The sequence below is a fragment of the Pyrgilauda ruficollis genome, unplaced genomic scaffold, assembly GCF_017590135.1.
Source record: "Pyrgilauda ruficollis isolate IOZ18807 unplaced genomic scaffold, ASM1759013v1 scaffold17, whole genome shotgun sequence".
Lineage (NCBI taxonomy): Eukaryota > Metazoa > Chordata > Aves > Passeriformes > Passeridae > Pyrgilauda > Pyrgilauda ruficollis.
The window spans coordinates 10,456,004-10,465,024 of record NW_024515875.1 but is presented as its reverse complement, the minus strand read 5'-3'; the positions used below and the strand labels follow the sequence as shown (position 1 = coordinate 10,465,024).

General features: G+C 43.8%; 1 long non-coding RNA gene across 1 annotated transcript; it reads right to left on the bottom strand.

Moving 5' to 3' along the window:
- Positions 1 to 2,568: 2,568 nt before the first annotated feature.
- On the bottom strand, positions 2,569 to 4,494 carry LOC121351667. Its single transcript, XR_005954818.1, has 2 exons — positions 4,434 to 4,494; positions 2,569 to 4,344 (listed from the first exon to the last, which is right to left on the bottom strand). It is a non-coding gene; the product is annotated as an uncharacterized LOC121351667 (long non-coding RNA).
- Between the last annotated feature and the right edge of the window lie 4,527 nt (positions 4,495 to 9,021).

The following is a 9,021-nucleotide window of genomic DNA, read 5'->3' as shown; positions in this document are numbered from 1 at the left end:
GGAGACCATGTGCCTTTCCTTTGCATGTTAATTAGCTGTATTTAAAAATCCTGAAATTAATCCTTTAATGGGTTATTTTTAGCCTTTGTCTTGTAGCTCTGGAGCTGGCTTCTCTCAGTGCAAAGTCATAGGCTTTCTGTGGGCTTTGGAAAGGAAGCATTACTCTATCTGTGCTGGTTCACGTGTGGGATGTGTGAAGGCTGGTGATGGTGTGGTGGTTTTTTTTAATATGAAGAGCAAGAGTCTTTTTGACAATATTTCAGGCTGAGCCAACTCCTATAAGAGTTTATTTGAGAAAGAGCAGTCACTCATATAGCCAAACGTACTCTCAGGTAAAAATTCAGGGAAGAATTTGGGAAGGAAGGGAAAAGCGCTGTGTGTTCATGTGTACCAACAGTGTCACTGTTTGCTTTCTTAGGTGGTTTCCAAGTAGTCACAGGTGACAGGTGTGATGTCTGTCTGTAATGGTAAGAAGAATTTTTTTGTAAAAGAATCTAGAAAGAATTGTCAATACAGAGAATGAAGGATCAGATAATGCTGAGGCCTGGAACAGCAGAAGAGAAAAGAAATTTTAAAAGTCAAAATGCAAAGTTGTTCCTTCTGGGATGGGGAGCAAAACCTTTCACTACAATCTGGGATGTTCTCAATCTGAAATCAGTAACAGAAAAAATGGAATATACAGTCAGCCATAATACACGGATCACCAATGCAGGGTGAAAAAAGCAAGTGAAAATTAAAGTCAAAAGTAAAGTCTGTCTGATCTCATATCTTGACTCAACTCTGATCAAGAGCAAATTCCAACAGAAGAGCAGGAAAGTGAATTTTGATATTTCACAAATGTACCCTGAAGTGATCTGCAGCTTCCTGAGCCATAGGTGGTTATCCTGGTAGTTAATAGGCCTTGACATCCATGGTGGGGGCTGTTCTCTGGAATTAGTCCAGTCACTTATTGAATCAATAGCGGCTGTCAGGGAGCAGAGCAACCTCTGCCAAGGAGCCTCATGGTGCTGGCAAGGCATCCATGCACTGAGAGGCTGTTTCTGATGACACAAAAAGCATGTCAGTGCTGTGCAGAGATGGGTGAACACCTCTGAGATGTGGTCTGTGGTTCTGGTCACCTATATTCAGGAGGACTTGTCTCAGTGGAGACAGGAGTGTTGAGGTTCACCAGGGAATGGAGAGTTGGCATCAGGAGAGGTGAGAGGAATTCAGCCTGGCAAAGTGGAAGGTTGACAGAGGGGATATCTGCTGTCCACAACACATCAAGTGGTTGGTCAGCCTGGGAGAGAAAAAAGCTGTTTTTCCTGGAGGACAGACCTTGCACAAAAGCCCCACACAAACTGATACCTGCAATGCCTGAATCATTTCTGACAATGAGGTCCTAGGAGTAGAAAACATGTTTATCTGCTGAATAAAAGGATGATGATGTGTGTTTGCCTGCAGTTTCATGTACCTGAGTCAAGGATGTAGGAGGTCCTTTGCTGTCCTGCATTCCAGAGCTCCTGTGGGATCTCCAAGTGTAGGGCTGAATTTACAAAAGCTCTTTGCTCTGTTATCTGTTTCTAGGGTAGGGCGAGTGTAAAATGCCATTGAATCAAGAAGTAAAAAGCCTTTCATAATTTCATGGATGGGAGTTACTAATTCACATTTGCTATGCTGTTTGAGTAATGATGAATAGAAATTCACCAAAAGACTTCCTATTAAGTTTTCTAACACGGTTATCCAATGACCTTTTGCCACTGGATTTTCTGTGAAGAAATCAGAAACAGATTGCAGCGTGTTGGAGCACAGTGTTAACAACAGAGGGACACCAAACTCTTTTGATCTAAAGATTGTTACTGAACAAAACCCAAGTAACTAAGAATATTATATTAAAACAAAGGAGTGGTACAGTCTGCAAATAGAGTCCTTGGTGCAGTAATTCTTACACAACAAAGTAAGGGAAGATCATCAGTACCCTCAAGAGAGAATCTCTGAAGATACTCTCTGTTGCATGCATTTAAATTCTTTTTGCACCCAGTTCTAGATGGCTCATCTTGTGCTTTGTTTGGGTACACATCCCGTTATTACTTGAGGCGCTTTACGCCTGTGGGCTATTCCTACACTAATTAATGTTCACATCAAGGGATTTCCCTGACAGTTCTCTGGCATTTTTGCAAGTGTTCTCTTAGCTCTGCACTGATACGTGGTCATGCATTTTGTACACTTTAGCCAGGCACATTATTTCAAAGAATCCACAGATTCTTGCTGTTAGTGTACTCAAATCTTAAAACCGGTGTAACTTGAACAACCATTTATGTCAGATCAGCACTACAGTCTGCTAAATCTTATGCCAAACTCCCACACTGTACTTCTACTTGTATCACAGCAAGGTTAGGTTTTCAGGTTCTCATTAGATGTTTTGCAACTGATAGTTTGCAATTTCCTGTGGAAATTTTCCACAGGAAAAAAATCCTCCAAATCTTTGAATACACACCAGCCATCAACTTGTGGAGTTAATTGCTTTGCTGTGAGGCAGGCTTTGATGAGTTCAGTGACAACGGTGAAAAATTCACTGCCACATCCAGGTAACATCATTACACTGACTTTTTATTAGCTTAAATAATACACAAATGCTAATTTTTCAAGTGTGTCCCCTAGGAAAACCTTTCAAGATACTGCCTCAAATTTCTTCCAGATCCTGCTCATGCTATTTCTTAATAGAAGTCTATGGTCAAGCACATCCAGGCTTCACAGACTGTAGCCCTGGAGATGTTCTCTCTGAACAGGTTATGTTCAGTGCCAGACACTGGTTAGCTGCATCAGGAAGATGCTCTTCCCACAATTTTTTACCCCTGCAGTAGAAACTCCTTGCCAGTCTGAGCTGTTGGGAAAGGCCAAGGATGTGGCTGGGTGTGCTCTGGTCCTGGTCAGCTCAGAATCTGGAAGTCATGGTTTGTTTTCAATAATAGTATCAGTCTATGACTTCCAGAATGGTGACATTTGAACATTAAGGTTCAAATGTCAAACACTCGCAATGTCTCCCAAATGCTGAACAACCTTTGCCCAACCCTGTGTGTTTAACTTGCCAGGATGTGCAAAGTTCCCGGTCTGGGGAGTCAGTGAGGCTGAGCAGAGCCAGCCAGGCACAGAGGGCACAGCAGTCTGCCCTGAACAGATCAGAAAATCAATACAAAGGATGAAAATGCATTTGTGATGCGGGACATCAACAGTGACTGTGAGGAGCCTTCTTCCTGAAGGGAAAAAATCACCTGATGTGGAGGATCTGTAACCTCTGTGGGCACCATGAGATTTAACTGGCTCCTGTTGGGAAAAGGCTGTACTTCAGCTGCTTGACAAGCCTGTTTTTCAAAAACTGATGAGTCAGGCTGCAAGAATTATGAGATTGCTTCTTAAAAATGAGTTTGAGGATCTTTTTCCAGGTCTGCAGTTGTGGGGTTTTTTTAATCTCAAGCTTTTGTGTCACTCATAGTTTAATATTTCCAAGCCAGGGCCTTTTTTTTTTTTTTTTTTTTTTTTTCAGAATGGTAAGAACCACCCTTAAAAATAAAGGAAAAATAAAACTTGGCTTATCTTCCAATCTGGCAGAAGTTCCAGCACCATGAAATGATCAAGAGTGGGCACTGCTGCATTAAGTTCAGCCAGAGCATTGCTACAGATACTTGAGGGTGACTTGCTTTTCAGAAAACACAATTTTAAAATTTTTTACAACTTAAATGTGAAGCAGACATGGATCTTCATTCCGTAGACATACCACACAACTGATCCTGTTGACTGCTGTGATTCAAACAGTTTTTAGTGTTTTTTGGGGGATGGCTCACAGTAACCGGGTACAAAACATGATGCTCAAATCAGGACATGCAAGCAAAATGCCCCTGTGATATTAATGTGAGCCCCACATTTACTCTGAGATTCTTGCACTGATCTTCATAGGGACAGAATCATTTTTCCACACCAAAGAGAATAATGAGTGGGATTCATACACTTGACCTTGACTCTGTCACCTGTGGCTCTTCCATCACTTGCTGCAGGAGTGCTGGAGGGAGGAAGCAAGGGAGAACCTCAAGGGATTTTTTTTTTTTAATCCTGTGCTACTTATCTGCTCGTACAGAGAGACCCAGCAGATTTCCAGTATATTAACCAATTTGTTCTCAGACAGGAACAAAAAGCTAGACAGTGACACTCCAGTTTTGGAAGCTTCTTCCAGACACTATCTCAGCTGTGCTGTAGCTCTTGTGTTGTCACAGCTAAGTGTGGCATCACTCCCACTGGAGCAGCGTTCAGAGGATGAACCTGAGACCTTTTCTTGAAGTACACGTATCAAATCATTCCCTTAAAGCGACACTGAGGAATTTTGACTTGTAAGAGGAGTTGTCTTGGGTTGCAAAGCACCCGAGAACGTTAGCAGGAGAGGAGGTGGGATGAATACTTACTTCTGTGATGTATCAGGGTTGATCATTTGTCTCTGTTTGTCTGGATCCCCCGTACCCAGCAGCAGGCAGCCCACGCCAGCAACCTTGCACTGTGGTTTTTGTGATAAAAGCGCAGACTTTGTGAAGACAGAAACTCTGCAGTCAGAATATTAAGTCGGGCTTGGCGGAGCAAGTGAGGGGAAACCATCGCTGAAGATACCATCTTGTGGCAGCAAGAGGCACAGACCAGCAGAGCCAGAGAGCGAAGCTGTGTGAGGCAAAGCATCGCTCCTGCCGAGCAGCTGATCGTACACTCCTCCCTCTCCAAGAAAAGGATGCCACCGAGGAGCAAGTCCTGATCCCAGGCTCCGATCCCGCTGTGTCCTCGCCCGGGAGCTGCGGGGAGGGGACGCGCAGGGAAGTCCCGGGTTTACACTGCACTCACCCCACCCAGCGGCCGCTCCGGACATCCCTGCCCAAAACAGCTTTCCCTGCGAAAGGATGGCGAGGTCTGAGTGCGGGTCTGGCCCTTGCCCCGGGACCTCTCCCAGATGTGTCCGTGGCCACTTCCTACCCGCCTTTGCATCCATCAGGGAGCTCTGCACTGCCGCCAGCCCCCGGTGCCAGCCTGGCTCCCAGAGCTGCTCCCGGAGCCCGGAGGGGCGCGGAGGGGCAGGAGGGGCCGGCTGGGCTCCGCATCCTGCACAGGAGCCGCTCAGCCCGCGCTTCATCCCAGAGCTGGCTGCGGGAGTGAGCCAGCTCCCGCTGTGGAGCTGTCCTGGTTCCTTTCCCTCATTCGGAGCAATGCCAGGAACAGGGAGTTCAAAGTAAATGAGGCCATTGTAAAAGTGACTACTTCCTCTCTGTAAATACATAACCAGTACACGTAAGGGGGCTGAGGGAAAGTTCCTGGAGAACAGAAAGTTCCTGAACACTGGAGAACAGCCTCCTCAACCGCTTGGTGCAAGCAAAACCTCCCGCGCCGTGATGGGGATCAAACAGATCTCATCCCTTGATTATTGCTCCTGGCTGGCCAGAGAGCACTGCTGCAGCAATACCTGTGTGCCAGAGGTTATTCCAAGAGCCCTGTAGACAAGAGACATCAATTCCCAGATGGACCAAAGAAATTCCCCCAGAAAGTGATCTTTCTTGGACTTAGTGGTGAGTGTGCAGTGTTCTTTTTGTCATCAGCACTTGCAAATAAAGCACGTAGAATGCCCAAGTGTGTGTAAAAAATCCAGTATGCTTTTGGTCTTGAGAAATTAAACCTAAATGAAAAAAGAAAAAAAAAAAAAAAAAAGGATGAGATGATTACCAAGTATATCAGTACATTCAGAGCAATTTTTGCCCACATGTATTTTGTTTCCTTTTAAGTTTCTAGATTGTCTTTCTCTGTCTTGATGGTCTTCCACAATGCATGTTAAGCATTTTGAGTGGCACCTGTTATAGGATCAAGCTGGAGATTTAATAAATCTTTATTTTTGATTAATGTTCTTTTCCCTTTTGCAGATTAATTCTTAACTGCTTAATATTCAGTGCTTGCTGCCAGCACTGGAGAGACACATCTTATTTAAGAAATGAGACAAGTTTAGCTTTGTGAATGAGGAATGTCTAGAAATAGCAGTCACTGGTCTGAGTAAGAAATCCACTGCACAGACACGCATGAATTCCAGTTATCCAGTGGATTTTGAACTGAGATGGAGATGCAGATGGAGAGCTTTCAGGAGGGAGAAGAGTATTAATGGGGCTGTAGGGGTCATGGCAAGGAGCGGTGAAATTGTTCTTTGGGAGTGTACCTGACTGCTCCCACTTCCCAAATTAGCTTTACAGCCACTATAATCTATTATATCTACATGTATAATGGACAGGTTTTTCAGGTCAAGAAACAACTGGTACTTTTGGTTTCCTACATAACAGGGGCTGTACATAACTTTTCACATTGTTATTCTGCACAAAGCCTGTGAACTGAGCCAAAGCTTTAAAAAAGAAAAAAAAAAAAAGCAATTTTAAAGATCATAATTGAGAAACTTAATATTAATTTTGTGATTTTTATAATTTAGTCAGTATGAATTCATTTAACTTCATAATGTAAAAAAAAGTTATTGTTATTTGAAGTCTGCAATGCACTCAGAATACCAGTGTCATGCTTGTCTGATAAAATGGATTTTTCACAAAAACATGCTCACATGCTCATTGGCATTAACTATCCAACTGTCCTCCATTGACTGTATCCTATATTAATGATACCAATTCCAGGCATGGATTTCTGGTATTGACATGATAGCCACTTTTGCTTCTGTTCCTCTGGAGCATCTTCCTTATTCCTAAATCTACTCAAAATGTGTGTTATTATCGTTCCTGCTCCCTTTTAGCAAGAAAAACTCTGCTCCTCTCCAGTGACAAAATATTTAACAGCAAAGGATGTTCTTTATAAATGTAGGGTTTTGAACCTGCTGGAACCAGAAGTCGTTAATTTGCCTGTAGCAAATTAACCATGTAAGTATCACTGATATACCTCCTCTGGAGCATCTTCCTTATTCCTAAATCTACTCAAAATGTGTGTTATTATCATTCCTGCTCCCTTTTAGCAAGCAAAACTCTGCTCCTCTCCAGTGACAAAATATTTAACAGCAAATGATGTTCTTTATAAATGTAGGGTTTTGAACCTGCTGGAACCAGAAGTCGTTAATTTGCCTGTAGCATGTAAGTATCACTGATATACATTTGATATTTCTTACTTTTCTGCATGTCTGAAGGGTAAATAAACACCTTTACAGAAAAGAAGCCTTAATGTTTTGGTTTTTTTTTTTCTTTTCTGCTGTTTATACAGAAGTAAAGTTCTTCTTACTGAGTGTGACAGTTGACACACTCCTGTCACTGTCCTGTTGACAGTGGAGCTCCATTGATAACCAATAGTTTGCTTTATTGATTGCCAGGCAAACTAATTAAATCAGAAGAATGGTCCTGGTCAGCTGATGTAAAAACAAGAAGGGCTCATCCTGATCAAGTACATTTTGTAGCCATTTTGCTAACCTGCCAAGAGTAAGAGTATAGAAACGAGCTGCTGCAGAGTAGACTGGAGTGCAAACTTGCAGAAAATCAACTCTCTGCAGTAAGTTTGCCTGTTCTCCCTCTTGGTATCCTTGGCATGTCCTTATTGGCTTCTGTTTGTGACTGGGTAACAGCACACAACAGCTCCAGTGCCTCTGAGCAGCAGGAGAAATGGCTCAGGTGGCTCCCTTGGGCTTCCAGGATGTTTTATTCCGGGCACTCCACTAGTTTGGGCAGCCGCCTGAAGCAAAAGACAACACAGATGCCAACCCAGGGGTGCTCAGGGAGGGACAGAACTGGGGAATAAGCTTCCTGTAAGCAGGAATGGCTGGTCTCAGGGATTGAAGGAAGGGATGTGTTAGCAAGACACAGAGAGGAAGTTCAACAAAGGAGGAATTTGCCACGTAGAAATCTGATTGTTGGGAGCAAGGCTTTTGGGAAGATGAAAAGATGCCACTGTCTTCCTGTGAAGGCAAAAATGACAAAGAAAACTCTGGCAATGGGAGCTTGCACTTGGGAAACAAGTCACTGAACTGCAGAAGAAAAATTGTCCTTTTTTCTCTCTGGCAGCATCTGTGGATATTTTAGGATCTCTGTTAAACATGTGGAAAGATGTCCCAGTTTTCTGCTATGTGTTTTAATACCCCATCCCTTTGATGTGTGAAGTGTCTCCCCCTATTAAATAGTGGCTTTGCTGCTGTTGTTCTCCCTCTTCCCTTCCTGCTCTAATTCCCTGCGCCTGGATTGCCTTTCCTACTCCCACCTCAGTGACAGAGCAGCCACGGCTGCACCCCTTGCTTGGCACCCACTGAGCATTGGGATGAAACATCATTAGCCTGGAAAGACTGTGGGTGTTGCTGTGTTAAACACGTTTTTGCTTTCCTAAGGGTGTGCAGAGAGCAGAATAAACAAAACAAGAGTGTGCCTGCAGGGGAGGGAAGAGGAACAGTGTCCATGGCAGGGGATGGAGAAGAAGAAAGCCCAGAGATCTAAGTGCAGTGTCCCAGCTGCAGGGAGGGGTGAGACCTGACAGGACCAGCTGGTGCCCTGCCAGGGCCTAAAGCAGCTGTGCCCAAAGCAGTTGTGACCCTTCCTTCTCTCCCCAGACCTCTCCTGGAAGTTGCCCTGTGTTCCTTCAGGATGTTTGATAATCATTGCCACCGTGGCAGAAAAGGTGAATCACCACACATCTGAAGGGAGGGAAGGAGGGAGGGATTAAGTAATCTCCTCCCAGGCAGATGGAAACCAAAGCCATACCCTTGTGGGGATCTGTGTCCCCAGAATATGTCAGACAGTTCTGGTGTCTGCTATTCTACTACTTCAGATCTTATACAGTTAACCAAAGATGTTACTAAAACACAGAGTAATGTTTGCACTGGGACTATCTAATGTCTGGGGCACTGAATAATTAAACTCAGCACGGACTTCAAGCATTCAGCATCCCTGGAAATGTGATTTATTTACATTAGTATTGAGTCAGGTAAAATGTTTCTGTTCACACCTCCAAAACAACACAGAAATTCCCATCTTTCAGAGTTATTTTCAGCAAGTGAGATGC